The sequence below is a fragment of the Staurois parvus genome, unplaced genomic scaffold (assembly GCF_062004578.1).
Source record: "Staurois parvus isolate SC_StPar_1 unplaced genomic scaffold, SC_StPar_1.0 ptg000138l, whole genome shotgun sequence".
NCBI classification, from domain to species: domain Eukaryota; kingdom Metazoa; phylum Chordata; class Amphibia; order Anura; family Ranidae; genus Staurois; species Staurois parvus.
Window position 1 is genome coordinate 2651929 of NW_028317934.1, and position 16671 is coordinate 2668599.

The following is a 16671-nucleotide window of genomic DNA, read 5'->3' on the forward strand; positions in this document are numbered from 1 at the left end:
TTACTGGTGTAAATGCAAACTATTTTTTTACAGATATAAATACAGACCATTTTTATTTTATGTTTTTTTTTTACTGGTGTAAATGCATCATCGCGATCCTGTTCTGGATACAGCGGAACCCCGATCGCTCTACAGGACCTCTGTGTGAGGTCCCGATCATGTGATCACTGATTGGCTAATCAGTGTTCACATGAATAGTAGTAAGCAAGATATCACTTCTGACATCATTACTTACTACGTGTAAAATCTGTGAATGATCACAGAGATCACATGGTACAAGGCTATTCACAACAGCCGTGTACCATGTGACAAGCTGTGACCAATCACAGCTCACACAGTATTTCTCAATGGCTGCAAGAATGCAGTCAGAGAGAAGGAGAAATGATTGCTTTTACAACCTTTTTGGGTGTAAACGCAATCAGTGTAAAAAAAAAAAATCATCTTCATCATCCCCCACAAGTAGTACTGTGCCACTATGGTGACACTGTACTGCTAGGGTAACAGTATGTTAAAAAAAAAACAAATAATAGTATAAAGAAATAAAATAAAAATGTAAAAAAATTTTTTTAAATGTATAATTTTTGGTTATAAACTAATTTGGGTTTTTTTTTTTTACTAAAAAGATAACGGAATAAATTTTGGCCACGATTTATAAAGAAAGATTCTTTATTTGCAAAATCTTTATCACCCCCCACAAGTAGTACAGTGTCACCATGGTGACACTGTACTGCTAGGGTGACCGTATGTAAAAAAAAAATATAATAATATAATAAAATAAAAATGTAAAAAAAAATTTCAAATTATAATTTTTGGTTATAATCTAATTTGGTTTTTTTTTTTTTTTTTTTTTTTTACTAAAAAGATAACTGAATAAATTTTGGCCAAGATTTATGAAGAAAGATTATTTATTTGCAAAATTTTTATAAGGAAAACACTTTTTTTTTTTTTCTAAATTTTTGGACTTTTTCGTTTATATAGCAAAAAATGTAAAAATGCCAGTGGTGAATAAATACCACCAAAATAAAGTTTTATCTGTCTCCAAAAAAATGCTAAAAAATGCATATGGGTACAGTGTTGCATGACCATCCAATTGTCATTCAAAGCACTGATAGCTGAAAATTTGCCTGGACAGGCAGGGGGTGAAAGTGTCCAGACTTGAAGTGGTTAACATGTAAAATACTGGCTCCTTTTAAATGAGATAACACAGCAAAAACATCCCCTCTTTTGTTTTGGGCCTGGCTGCCATTCATTGATGTTATCTGGAGGTTTCCTAAGCACAGCTAGATCTTGTTTATACAGTTTTTTCCCACATCTGGAGGGTTACGTATTTTCAGATGATATGTGGTTACTGTGGATTGAAGGCTTGACGCACGGTGGATTTTCACTTTTATTGGTCAATGCTCTGTGTATCAGTAGTGTTGGATTTGTAATCTGCTGTTGATTTGTGAATCATGTATAACATTTTTGTGGACACTCTGATTGGCTTCTCCTGCCATGCAGTAGATTATGTTAGAAATATTCTATCTTTTCAGCTTGGCTTCTTTTGGGATCAAACACTCCATATTGCATGCCAGGACCCATAGTGCATTGGTTACCCCGACAAAACGGTTGCACGTGGTGTAAAGTAACTTCAACAAAGCTTTCAGCCTCTGACATCCGCCTGATTTTAGGAATGCCGGGAAGTCTTGCTCAATTTCTTATCTCTTAACCTATTTGGCGCCACAGGCAGGCCGTAACCCAGCAAATCTGTTCTGTATTTGTGCCTTGTGTCTGTGCATTAAGACAGCTCCTCTTATATATTTTTTTTTTTTTCAACCCCAGTCTTAAACAATATGCCCTTTCCCATAAAATAAAATAAATTCCCTAAAAATGTCTTTGAAGTTGTGTTGCTTGTTAAACATACCGAAATGAAGGTTTGCAATTTTCGCTGAGCTCCTCAAAGATTTGCCTGAATTGAAAGAGGCATCCAAGATCAATCACCGTTCAATCATTACTTCTCTGCAGGCCCCGTTGTTTTATATCAGCCTGCCACGAATTCTATTAAATTTGTGTGCCGATCCCGCTGTTAAAATGTATTGAGTGTGGCTATCAGAGTCATTCCAGTCAATTGTTAGGCTGGGGATGAAACCGTTTGCGTATAGGCAGCCTCGTGCTGTTACCTTCTAAGGGAGCCAAGCAACATCTACAATACTTTTGTTATTCACCTACCACTATTAAGGCTGTATAGGATGGGGTCCCTGGGAAAATGTATACAGGGCCACGGGTCTTCTATTTCCATCAGTAAATCTGCAGATTCATTTCAGAGCATGCACTTTTTATAACATCTTGTACACCGCTGCTGTGTTATATTAAAATGATTATATTTAATGTATAGATTTATAACCACTCCTTCTAGCAGTTATCAGGTGTCTTGGGAATGCAGTGGATCCCTTTGTGTCACTAATGCCGGGTATAGATGGTTCAAATCATATGATAGGGCTCCTGGGATAATGTATACAGGGCCACGGGTCTTCTATTTCCATCAATAAATCTGCAGCTTAATTTCAGTGTATGCACTTTTTATAACATCTTGTACACCGCTGCTGTGTTATATTAAAATCATTATATTTAATGTATAGGTTTATAACCACTCCTAGTAGTTATTTATCAGGTGTCCTGGGAATACGGTGGATCCCTTTGTGACACTAAAGCCGGGTGGTTCAAATCTTGGCCGGTTCAGCAGGAACCCGCCAAGATTCGAACCATCTATGGGCAGGCTGATTGCACCCAAATTGATTGTTGTACTACTTGGGTACAACCCGCCTGTCGGAGTTTTCGTGCGATTATTGCCAGCGGCTATAGCCAATAGCAATATTCCCGGTGTTCAATTGACGAAGACAGCTCTCCCTGCACGTCCCCACTGGGAGAACACAATAAGGCCCTATGTACACGGGACACTTCTGAACGATGGAAACTGACTGCTGGAAAACAGGTTAAATAAGTCTGTTTAGCTGTGTTTGCATAACGCGTTTATGTGTGTTTGCGTTTAGAAGCGTTTTTTAAAGATAAGCACAGGAGAACCTCCCAAATGCCCAGAATGCACTGAAAAGTGGTAAATTAATAACTATTTCAGACTGTTTCAGAGAAATACAGAGAGTAGAAGCAGAGAGAGCAGTATGTGTTGAGATTAGCTTAGGTGTGAGTTGCTCAATAACATTTCTTTTGTTTCCAAGGGTGGGAAGGTGTCTGGTGGAGTGAGTCATTAAGGCCACCTGGTAGGGGGTCTTCATGAGGAATTTGAGGTGTGAATGGTCATTAACATTTCTTTTGCTACCAAAGGTGGGATAGGTGTCTGGTGGAGTGAGTCATTAAGGCCACCTGGCAGGGGGTCTTCATGAGGAATTTGCGGTGTGAGTCGCTCATTAACCTTTCTTTTGTTTACCTTGAGTACCTTGAAAATGCTTTGCATGCATTTTTCATGATGAAAAAAGGCTCTGGACAGCATCGGGAACTAGAAGAGTTAAAAAAAAAAAATGCTTATAAACATGATTTGCTGCGTTTAGAAGCATTTTGCATTTGAAACGCTGATACAATCAACTGCTGAACGCAGGTTTTCTGTGTCCAAAAAAAAGACTGTAAACTCAAATGCCTGTAAACGACTGTAAACAAAGATGTGTACATGGATACATAGGAAAACATTAGGGTGAGTTCAGGGGCTGCTGAAAGGGCTCATGTATACTGCTGCTGATAAACTCACGTTCAGGAGCTTTTCTGCATTTTTTTCAGCAGCCCCTGAACTCTCCCTAATGTTTTCCTATGTGTCCATGTACACATCGTCGTTTACAGGCAGTTGAGTTTACAGTCTTTTTTTGAACGCAGCAAACTTGCGTTCAGGAGTAGTTTTTATCGCTTCTCGGCCTTTTGGCTAAGATCAAGTGTAGTATCTGTTCTTATCAGTGTCCAGTGGGGGTGCTCCCGACCATTCTAGCTTTGCGGGGATGGTTGTTGTATAGTACCCTCACTGGTATGATGGGGGTCCGGAAGGCTGGACCGGAGGGACAGAAACCAGGGGGCGCCACGATACGCTCTGGGACCTTGGGAGTAATTCCTCTGGGAAAGCTGGAAAGACCCAGTACCTCCTGATTTGGACGGATCTACCTTGGTCTGGCCTGGGGCTGGGGACGCAAAAAGTCCGCAAACTCAGTGCCCCCTGGGGAAGACGCTCTCAGGGGTGTCACTAGTAACACTTGGGTGTGGGACCCCACGGTGTGAAGATGACACATGGCCACTGTTTTTTCACCTCTTTTTGCACAGCGCTCTAAGGACCAGGTCTTTTGGCTAAGTCCAGGGCAATTTTTGCTACGGGCCTCAGGGCCTGGTCTGTGCACAATTCGGCACGGTACCACTTTTTTATTTTTTTCTTTACTTTATCTTTACCTTATTTATTATGCACTCCCACGTTTTGTCACTTTTTACTTTACTTATGTGTGTGTTTTTTCACGGATGGAGGGTGTGGGTCCTTGGGCCTTACCTGAAGTCTAGGGGGAGGATGTGTGGCCCTACGGTTCCTTCCTCCCCTGATCCCTAGGGGGTTTTCTCTTTGGGAGAACCCCCTTGCCTAGTACTGGATGTCCGGCTTCGGCTGGGCATAAGGAACGGTGGTCCACCAGGCCTTTTGGCCAGGAGGACCAAATGGGAACCTTGTCCCTGTCAGGAGCTTCGTGCCCCGGGGGATCGGGTGAACGGTCCAACCCTTCCGGGGGTAGGACAAACACACCCCTAAGTGCACTTTTTCGTGTGGTGTTCGCACTTGCACATTTTTTGTGATCACTTACGGGTTTTTCGTTGTAGTTTGCACGTTTGCGGACTTAAAAAAAAAAAAAAGCAGTTTTTATCAGCGTTCCAAATGTGTGTAAACGTGGCTAACCGCGTATGTAAGCGCTTGTGTTTAGAAGCGTTTTTTAACTGTTCCATATCCAGATGTTGTCCAGAGCCTTTTTTCATCATCAGAAATGCATGCAAAGCATTTTCCAAGTATTCAAATGGACCTGGTACACCAGCGTAGTCCGTTCCAGGTTTTGCGTGAAGGAAAAAATGGTAGAACGTGCCACATTATGCTCATGATGGGATCCATAGTGAATACAACCAGAAAAGACAGGTCATCTCAACACACTCTGCTTCTGCTTTCTCTATTTCTCTCAAAATGTCTGAAATAGTTATTTTTTTTACTGTTTTTCAGTGCATTCTGGGCATTTTGGAAGGTCTCCTGATGATAGCTTTAAAAACGCTTCTAAACGCAAACGCGCATAAATGCGGAATGCAAACACGGCTAAACAGATGTTTTTTAAGCTTCGTGTTCCAGCAGTTTCTATAGTTCAGAAGTGTTTTCCAAACATCTCGTGTACATGAGCCCTAACTCAGCGGGAGAGATTCCCCCACCAACACTGACTGTGTGGATGGGGGAATTGGGTGATTTTCACGGGTTGCAGGAAAGAAAATCGCATCATTTATGTCCAACTTTAGATGACAGCTGACTAGACAGGCAGTACAGAAATGCAAGGCAGGATTGAAGTTATCCAGGCTGAATATTGGTGCAGGGATCAGACAAGCATTGTCAAGAACTACGAGGGTATTCTGAAAAGTTCATGGCCTGACACAGAAGGAGTGACCGCACAGACGTGAAACTTTTATCACTGCACCAAGCCACTCTTCCAGATGTTCAGCTCTGAAAATGATGCATGTGTGCTATATGGTTTTCATGTGCTCTTTGCAAACAGTTAGCAAGTTGAAAATGGAGAAAGTGGAAGAAGAAAGCTCAATGTTTTCCATGAGCAGGCAAAGAGATGGAAATAGTCTTTTCGAGGATGTGCAGCAGCAATGCAAAAGACTCAATTTGTCCACTGATGAAACACCTTCTTCTTTCACTTTCTCTATTGTCAACTTTACTATGGGAGGTGCCAACTGTTTGCAAAGAGTGCATAAAAAATGTATAGTGTGCATGCGCCATTTTCAGTGCTGAACTTCTGGAAGAGTGGCTTGGTGTAGTGAGAAAGTGTCATCTCTGTGTGGTCACTCCAGGCTTTGAACTTTCCAGACTACCTTCTTAAGCCGAACAGAAAGCAGGCAACAGACAAAAGCTGACTCTGATAGAAGTCGATTCCAAAGAATATTCAGAAATACTCTTTATCAAGCCCTTTAGGTAGCATTCGGTAGTATTTTTACTACCTGTCATGACTTAGCCAAACAAGTAGTAAGAAAACACCTTTGATGACACACTGGGCTGAATATACTGAACGCCATTTAACCATTTCTGATTGAGGCCAGGTGTGTAGCCGCCATGTGACCACGCTCCAATATTGAGTATTGTCCAGGTGACACAGCCATCAAGCATGCGTCTTTGGATAGACCTGATGGGTTTATCAGATATTTCTGATTGGACCAATTTTTTACTGCAGCTGATTGGAGCTTTTTCAAGCCACCCTATCTGTATTTAATCCGGGCTAATGAGCTAATTTCTTTGCTCACAGCCATCAAGCATGTTTCTTGGGATAGACCTGCTCATCAACACTTTCTCACGCAAATTCCTTGTGGTCATCGCTTCGCACTCATTGTAGCACAGCCCTATCAGTACCAACCAGCAGGTAATCTTGTTGATGGTGCATTTGGGGAGTCCCCTTCAGGAAGCGTTTGGGCGGCATTTTTCATCCACTGGTCTCTGTTTTTTCTTTATTAATTTTTGTTTCATCATTTTTGCCTGATATATATGAGAAATCCGTGGCTGTGTTCACAACAATTTGTTTTTAATATTTCCTGGTGGTTTTTACCTCACATGGAATCATACGTCATGCCTTCTTGAGCACTTCTGAAGAAGAGATTTTTGTTGATCTCGAAAACGCTTCAAGTGCGAACCATGATCCATGATTAGATTTGCAATATTATTATTATACAGTATTTATAAAGCGCCAACAGTTTGCTCAGCGCTGTACATTACAATGGGAGACAGAACATGCGACAGTACAATAACAGTACAATACAATACACAAGGGGTTTGAGGGCCCTGCTCCTTGGAGCTTACAATCTAGGAGGGAGGGGATAGTGGTACGGGAGGAAATAGCTGTGGGGGATGGAGTGGTAGGAAGAGTGGAGGAGGTCGGGAATTAGCAGGGGGTGGGGTAGGCTTCCCTGAAGAGGTGGGTTTTCAGGGTGCGCCTAAATGAGAGGAGAGTAGGTGATAGTCTGATGGATTGGGGTAGGGAGTTGCAGAGTATGGGTGACGCCCTGGAGAAGTCCTGGAGGCGGGCATGGGAGGAGGAGACTAGGGAACTAGAGAGAAGGACGTCTTGTGAGGAGTGGAGAGTGCGTGTAGGGTGGTATTTGGATATTAGGTCGGTGATGTAATTTGGGGCAGTATGATGGACAGCTTTGTACGTCAGTGTTAGGATTTTGAATTTGATCCGTTGGGCAATCGGAAGCCAGTGGAGGGATTGGCAGAGGGGGGTGGTGGAAACGGAGCGGTTGGTAAGGTGGATGAGTCTGGCAGCCGTATTCAGGATCGACTGAAGCGGGGATAGCCTGTGGTGAGGCAGGCCAGTGAGGAGGGAGTTGCAGTAATAGAGTCGTGATATGATGAGGGAGTGGATGAGCTGCTTAGTGGTTTCTAGGGTTAGGAACGTGCAGATTTTGGCGATGTTGCGGAGGTGGAGTCTGCACGAGTTTGTTAAAGATTGGACTTGGGGCTGGAAGGATAGGTTGGAGTCAAGAATGACACCAAGTACTCTGGCCTGCGGGGCGGGCTTGATGGTGGCATTGTTGGACGTGATGGAGAAGTCAGTGGGGGGTGGTGTGCGGGCTGGAGGGAAGACTAGGAATACCATCTCTGATGACACCGCCGCAATATGTATCCTAGCTTTATATTTATTTTTGAAGATTGTAAAAATAAAATTTCATACTGTTTTTAGAATTGTTGAAATTTATCATACAATAAATTGTGGCAAAAAAGAGGACTCCCCCCTTGTGAAAAGGAGTTAAGTACTGGCTAACGCTGTTGCCATTCTGTTTCCTTGTTAGTGGTCTGTTATTTACTGGAGGCTACCAGCAAAATAGATTCAGATACTTAAAACTGGATTCCAGGTATGGATTTTATTGGCCCAGCTTGGTCAAGTATGCATATTTCACCTCTGTGGGATCCTGGTGGGAACTGTACAATACTGTTGTTGTTACTGCTAATACACCGATTGGTACTATTCTCTGGCTCTGTGCGAAGATGCTGCGGCATAGTAATTGTAGGGTGTTGCCTGTTTGGTATGAATGGCTTTCACAGGCCATCTTGCATTATCTCAGTGAATGGAAGGCTGAATGAGGTGAAGAAGTGGGGTACTAGTGTCTCAATTGTCCAATCAGAGAACACCTTGTATTCATTAAGCAAAGTGAATGACCTTCTGTAAATGGTGCCGGGGCAGAGTGCCTCTTCCCCGTTCTTGTGCTTAGTATGCAGCAAGAACCCAGAGAACAGCAGCGATCACTGTAATAGCAGCAAATACTAAAGTGATTTTCAGCTTCTATTGGAATCCCACAGGTACAGAATACTAATACTTGAGGTCTATGCTGGACTAATGTTAAGATTCCAAAAAACACATACCTGGAATTCAGCTGTAGCTCAACCCTGTCACTTTTTTTAGCAAGTGGTAGCATCCTGCAAAAAAAGATAAATGGTCATCTTTCTAGGTGGTGGTACATTAAAACTTTAGCTCTGGGCACAGCTGTTATCTGACACTCTTGGGATGTGTCAGATGGCATGTTCCATATTGGCCATTGTGGTTCCTTTTGGAGAACTTTGTCACATCTATGTTCTAGTGATCTGGATTTCTCGAGCACTACTCAACCTCAGACCTTCCCTAGAATTTTGAATTAATTGATGGCAGTGATACATGCAGTGAAGGAAATAAATATTTGATCCCCTGCTGATTTTGAATGTTTGCCCACTCACAAAGAATGATCAGTCTACAAATCGAATGGTAGGTGTATTGTAATACTGAGAGACAGAATAGCAACAAAAAACTCAAAAGAAATGCATGTCTAACAAATTATGCACGGATTTGCATGTTCATGAGGGAAATAAGTATTTGATCCCCTTCACAAAACATGACTTAGTACTTGGTGGCAAATCCCTTTTTGGCAATCAGAGGTCAGATGTTTCCTGTATTTGGCCACCAGGTTTGCACACATCTCAGGAGGGATTTCGGTCCACTCCTCTTGGCAGATCCTCTCCAAGTCTTTAAGGTTTGGTGGCTGATGTTTGGCAACTCGAACTTTCAGCTCCCTCCACAGATTTTCACTCAGATTAAGGTCTGGAGACTGCCTAGGCCACTCCAGGACCACAACACTTTCAACCAGTCCTCCTCTGCATCATTCAGATGTCCAGTGGCAAACTTCAGACGGGCCTGGAAACGTGCTTTCTTGAGCAGAGGGACCTTGCGGGCACTGCAGGATTTCAATCCTTGTCGGCGTAGTGTGTTACCAATTGTTTTCTTGGTGACTGTGGTCCCAGCTGCCTGGAGATCATTGACAAGATCCTCACGTGTTGTTCTGGGATGATTCCTCACTGTTCTCATGATGAATGACACTCCACGAGGTGAGATCTTGCATGGTGCACCAGACCTAGGGAGACTGACAGTTGTTTTGTGTTTCTTCCATTTGCGAATGATTGCACCAACTATTCGTCACCTTCTCACCAAGCTGCTTGGCGATAGTTTGGTAGCCCAGTCCAGCCTTGTGTAGGTCTACAATCTTGTCCCTGACATCCTTGGACAGCTCTTTGGTCTTTGCCATGGTGGAGAGTTTGGAATCTGATTGTTTGATTGCTCCTGTGGACAGCTGTCTTTTATACAGGTAACACAATGAGATTAGCAGCACTCCCTTTAAGAGACCGCTTCTAATCTTAGCTTGTTACCTGTATGAAAGACACCTGGTAGCCATAAATCCTGCTGAATGATAGGGGATCAAATACTTATTTCCCTCATGAACATGCAAATAAGTGCATAATTTGTTAGACATGCATTTCTTTTGAATTTTTTTATTGCTATTTTGTCTCTCAGTGTTACAATACACCAACCATTCGATTTTTAGACTGATCATTTCTTTGTGAGTGGGCAAACATTCAAAATCAGCAGGGGATCAAATACTTATTTCATTCACTGAAAAACCCTATATTGTTTCGATGTTAAACAACCTGGATGGAAAATACAGTTGATTAGATAGCTAAAATAAATGGTTGTCCACTCACTGTGGCTGATATCTGGTAGAGGTGATGCGTCTAAAAGCGTACAGTACTTTCTCAAGTCATGGTATAGGAATGTTCCCTCATTGGAAAGTGGCCATGAACTTCAGATCCTTCTTTACTAATGAACTTCAGATCCTTCTTTACTAATGAACTTCAGATCCTTCTTTACTAATGAACTTCAGATCCTTCTTTACTAACGAGATCAAATGAAAGCTCCACCCCAATAGTCACATTTGCCAAAGAAGACCGATAATTTTTTGTGCTTCATGAAAGATTTTCAGCATTGTGGAAGATTTGTGTAATCAAAGATTCACACTTTCCTCAGGTCCATTCCCTGCAACTTCACTGCTGTTGATGGATTATCCATCTCTTTGCCAAGATTGGCTATACTAGTATGAGTCATTTTTTTTTTTTTTGACCTTTTGTTTTAGATTTTATTGGGACAACAATTTTTTAATACATCAGCAGACCACAGGCTTTGAAATTAACGGTGTGGTTTTGTTATATAACGGCATTAATCATCACGTACACTGTGATTAATGTTTTAGCACTGGGGCAATAGGAACATCATTAGCCATTTGCCTTATTAGCTGTAATCAGTTTTCATATCCTCTACAAACAGTAATTATTTCCAAAACCCAGAGGCAAGAGCAAATATAATCTTCAGCTTTAAATATCCAGGGAAACGGGAACATTTTTCTAATCATAATTTTATGATTTTATTGCTTCTGCAGGACCATATTTTTATCTTAGATGTCATGGCTACATATATGTACAGTACATGTTTGTGTGTGTAAAGCTAAGCTGTAAATGTTGTTTGCAGAATCTACTTTTCCTTTACTTCCGTATTTATATTACTGATTTTTCTTTTTTAGTTTGATATCTTTTTTTTTTTTTTACACTTTAAACATTTGTTAAATTTACAACTTTGTCTCTCACTCTCTCCTTTTTTTTTTTTCTTTTCCAGTTTTTTTTTTTCTCCACCATAACTTTTTCTTCCATCTCCTTACTATCTCCCTCCCTCTCTCTTCTTCCTTCCTTCTCTCTTTATCTCTGTTCTTCCATTCCTCCTTATCTCTTTTTTTATCCCTGCCTCTGTATCTGTCTCTCGCCTTCTCCTTTTTACCTCCCCCGGCTCTTTCTCTCCTTTCCTTTCTTTTGTGTTTATATCTCCTCTCTCTCTCTCTTTCAAATTCAGATTAATTTTATTGGCAGGCTGAAATACATTTTATCTTTGCCAACAAAATTGGAAAATTATTATTGGTTGGATGGGGGGGGGTATAGTAAAAATGAGTCCAGTAACATTATCCAAGGTAAGAGATAAAGTGGAGTCCAGGAAAATCTCAGGGCTAAGGAATAATAGAAAAGAGAATATAGGGTAAGTTCCAGAATATGATCCATAGGCAAAAAAGAATGCATATAAAAGTTTTTTTTTTTTACTATAAATGCCTGACTTGATGGCCTTGGACTTCGTGACACTTTTGTATGTGCTGCATCCAAGAAAGTAGAACAATTCTCAATGATGTTGTTGCTTTGCAGAAATGATTTGCTCTCGTAATGCAGCTATTGTTCTGGGCCGATTCAAATAGACTTCAGATGACCCCATAGAAAAAAGTTGAGTGTTAGAGCTGGAAACCTAGGAGGCCATTTGCTGGACCTACCTGTTTGGGAAAAGTTTGATTTTAAAAATGTTCTCACAACAGTAGCAATGTTAGGTGGGGCACTGTATTACTGAAACCACATTTATGTGTTCCAGAAAAGAAATGTCACCTAATTGAGAAATAAGAAAAGACTGTAGCATACAGAGGTACGTTTCCAACCCCTTACATAACTATCAAAACAATAGACGGCCTACTTAATCTGTCACCAAATATCCCAGCCCACACCAAAATTCACAAATCAGCCTGAAAATGGCCTTCAGCCATTCAGTTTGTGTTGTTTTCAGACCAGTAACATGCATTGTGCCAGTTGACACTACAATGGAGATAAAACATTAATTCTTGTGATAAAATCCACTCGCAATATTCCACACACCTGTCTGTGTCATCATCATCCACCTCTGGACCAGCTGTATTTTATATAGCTGGAAATTATGATTTCTAATAATATAATCTTTAATACTGATTCAGAGTTTTGGGGGGTGTGTGTGTGTGTATACAGTGCTCAGCATAAATGAGCACACCCCAACAAATTTGTCAGAAAACCTTTATTTTCCTTTCAGAATCCACATTTTCTATGGGACACTCTACTTCCAAATACATCCACAAATGCAAGCCATTGATTGCAAACAAGATTTGTTAATTTGCACACATATAAAAGTATTTTTCCCAACAAATGCATTCAAGACCATGTTGCAAAAATGAATACACCCCAATGAAAGTCTTAGGAGCAAAGCTCAATTTTAGCCAAAATCCTAATTCCTGACTGCCCTGTAGCAGAAATAATGCTACAGGGTGGCACGGGTGCGCAAAATCACGTGTATATATACGCGATTTCGCATTTCTGAGTAGGGGGGCGTGCGGCCGTGGCTGTCAATCACCAGGTCCCGGCCAGTGATTACCAAGGATCTCCAATGGGGAGGAGAACTGTTTTGTTCTCTTGCAATATTCCACACACCTGTCTGTGTCATCATCCACCTCTGGACCAGCTTATTTTATAGAGCTGGAAATCATGATTTCTAATAAGTTAATCTTTAATACTGATTCAGAGTTTTGGGGGGGGGGGGTGTATATACAGTGCTCAGCATAAATGAGCACACCCCAAGAAATTTGTCAGAAAACCTTTATTTTCCTTTCAGAATCCACATTTTCTATGGGACACTCTACTACAAAATACATCCACAAATGCAAGCCATTGATTGCAAATAAGATTTGTTAATTTGCACACATAAAGTATTTTTCCCAACAAATTCATTCAAGACCATGTTGCAAAAATGAATACACCCCAATGAAAGTCTTAGGAGCAAAGCTAAATTTTAGACTAAATCCTAATTCCTGACCGTCCTGTAGCAGAAATAATGCTACAGGGCGGCAAGGGTGCGCAAAATTACGTGTATATATACGTGATTTTGCATTTCCGAGTAGGGGGGCGTGCGACGTGGCTGTCAATCGCCAGGTCCTGGCCGGTGATACCGAGGATCTCCAACGGGGAGGAGAACTGTTTTGTTTGCTAATAGTTCTCTCTGTGAGCTCGGGCACACTGCTTTTTATGGTTGTGCACAGCACAGCCATTCAAAGCAGCTTGCTTACAATGAAGCACAAAGGCACCACCCTATAGTAAAGCACACCCAGCACACAGTTAACCCTTTGATCACCCCTCATGTTAACCCCTTCCTGCTCAGTGTCATTAGTACAGTGTCATTGACTTTTGTTTTAGCACTGATCACTGTATCGGTGTCAGTAAGGATGTTAGTGACACCAAGTCAGTTCCCCCCAGTGTCAGAATGCTCACTGCAATCCCGCTATAAGTCGCTGATTGCCGCCATTACTAGTGAAAAAAAAAATAATATACATATATTGTCCAAAATGTCTTAGTATACTGACGCCTTTAGAGTTCCCTTCACTGGAACTAAGGGGCCAAGCCCAACCCCTTAGAAACAACCCCACACCATAATCCCTCCTCCACCAAACTTTACACTTGGCTCAGTGCAGTCAGACAAGTACTGTTCTGGCAGCTGCCAAACCCAGACATGTCCATTAGATTGCCAGAGAAGATCAATTCATCATTCCAGAGAACATGTCTCCAGTGCTCTAGAGTCCAGTGGCGGCGTGCTTTACACCACTGCATCCGACGCTTTAGTGCACTTGTTGATAAGCTGCTCGGCCATGGAAACCCACTCCATGAAGCTCTCTACATACTGTTGTGCTAATCTGAAGGCCACACAAAGTTTCACACAAGGTGACACAAGGTCTTTGACTCTGCGGACAGTTGGCAACTCACTGGTTATATTCAGTGAATACCTTTAGAATTAATGTTACCCATCTCAGTCCTATGCTTCCTTTAGAGCAGGGGTGGGCAATTAATATTCTCAAGGGGCCATATGGGATACTGGGACACTTAATTCTGCTCAGTGTTATTTTTGGACTTGGGAAGGTCCATTATTACTGAAACATATAGAAAATAAAAACTTGGCTCTAAGAATAATAGGTACAAGGTGCTCATAAAATAGGTCAAATGGGCGGAGGAGTGGTAAAACCAGGTGGCTGAGCTGCGGTTTTACTGCCTGCCCAAATTGTAAATTAACAGATGGACAGGGCTGTTCATATGCTATGGCATTTTTAACTTGTGGTGCAGAGTTTGGCATGTGGCACCACTTGTCAAACTCACCCATTGAGTTCAGCAAGGTTTTGCGGTACTATAGAGTTAAACAAGGTAGTGAGAAGGCAATCTAACATCTCCTCACCACCTGTCAAATGTCCTCTAAAAAGCACTGTGACCAGAAGGAGACAGCCTGAGGTCTATACAAAGAAGATGTCTGCAGATCCTGACCTAGAGTGAAGAACAGGCACATGGCCCCTGGGGTTTTCAGTGTGCAGGTGTTAACACAGGAAGAACTTGGCCAGTTAGCAGAGCGGTGGGAGAGTGTCAGGACGTCTCCTAGACAATGCTATCCCACCAGAACCAAACCTCCCCTCTGTACTCATCAGCTGCTCAGGCTCTCTCCTTCTAGTTCTTGCAGTTCTCCACATGGACATCTGTCAGTGGGTCTCTCTGAGTCTGTCGGCTTCCTCAATGGAAGCATGAAGAGCTGGATAGGGACAGCCAAAGGGCCAAAAGTGGCCTTGGGGCCACAATTTGGGCAGATCTTTTTTAGAATAACTGAACTGTTAAATTCTAGGAGACGTCCGCAGTCCAATATCTACTTTGTCGTTCGTAGTTACATTTAATAGGATATATTCTTTTTTTTCTTTGACTCCGTCTTTAACCATTGACATGTTCCGAGTGAAGAGAAGGCACTCATTGGATGGATTGCTTTTGTTTTCTTTTAATAAAGGGGTGGAAAGGAGTGTTTCTTTTTAAATAAGGATTTTTTTCTTTAATCAACACATTTTCACGTTCGTGGTGTTTTCACATAACCATTTTTCTATGTCAAGGTTTGAAACGCCGGAGCTGCAGAACAGCCTTTTGGCACCATGCTTTTCAGACAATAGATCTCTTATTTATTTTTCTCCCCTCTGTTGCCTTTAACACCCACTCTGAGTCTCAAGGGGCACATCATAAGTGCCAAGACTATACCATTGGGAAGGTTGGGGCCCTTTTAGTTTCTTTTTTTTTTTAATATGGCTATACTTTTGCAACAGTACAGACACAATGAACATAACCAAGAACATCAAGCAATGTATAAAAGAAAGGCAGAGGATGTAATCTTAGACAAGTAAAATGACAATTTCCCCTGTTTATATATAAGCAAAATCTAGTAAGGAAGGTTTACTTCACTATAAAAAGATGGTAACAGTAGGAAAATAAATGTCGAGAAAATCAGATTTTTTTTTTTTATACATAGAAGAAATGGGTTACATGTTAAAGGGACTGGCATAGGGTCACTAACACTTGCATGACCTGCCCTCCTGAAACTTTCCAAGCAGTAAATTACAATGCAGGTTTATTTGATATGCGCCCACCTCCATTTACGCACGGCCGGAATTCTTAAACCACAACAAAGGGAAAGTGTGTTTGGCCCCCAAAACATGTCGGCTTTAGTCTGCTGTTAATCAATTTAATCATTACATTTCTTTGGAATCTTAGACATTTATGTGGCACTTTTTTGTGGAATCTCAACTCTGGGGTTGATTTACTAAAGGCAAATAGAATGTGCACTTGCAAGTGCAGCAGCACTTTTTTTTTTTCTTAGTAAATGAAAATGTGGTAAACCTTCAATTTGTAAAGAATACCCAATCAGGTGCAAGGAAGATAATAGTATTTTTGTCTTGCACATGATTGGATGATGGGAATCAGCAGAGCTTTAACCCCATTTACTAAGCTCTGGGTAAAATGAGTGCAACTGCACTTGCAAAGTGCAAAGTCTATTTGCCTTTAGTAAATCAACCCCTCTGGGTTCTTTTCCCTTTTTCCTGAGGGTGGTCCTGTTTATTGTTGTGTTGCCGAATTGGAGTCAGTGTCAATCTGAGTGACCCTTACAAAATACTAGTGCTCACTTTGCTCTTGTGTTCCGAGCACTGACAGTCTGATGTAAAAATCCTGCTTTCAGAGCTTCGTAACTAAAACTAGAATTCACACGCAGTGACTTATTCCTTGCCAGATGACTCAGTCTGAAGTTTCAGATAGACAAACCAAGCTTCAAAGCAGGATGGTTCTGTGATGCCTACTATTTAACTAAACCATTTTGCTCTGGGAATTCTTTGTTATATATGTCTAAATGGTTTAATAAAAACATAGAATGCTTTTAAAATAAA

The 16671-nt window shown here is 41.4% G+C and overlaps 1 protein-coding gene and 1 pseudogene across 2 annotated transcripts in view; both read left to right on the top strand.

Moving 5' to 3' along the window:
* Positions 1-16671, top strand: part of MPPED2 (metallophosphoesterase domain containing 2) — a 288810-nt gene that overhangs the window by 155440 nt on the left and 116699 nt on the right. The window lies entirely within an intron of this gene.
* Positions 3885-4000, top strand: LOC149465264 (U2 spliceosomal RNA; annotated as a pseudogene).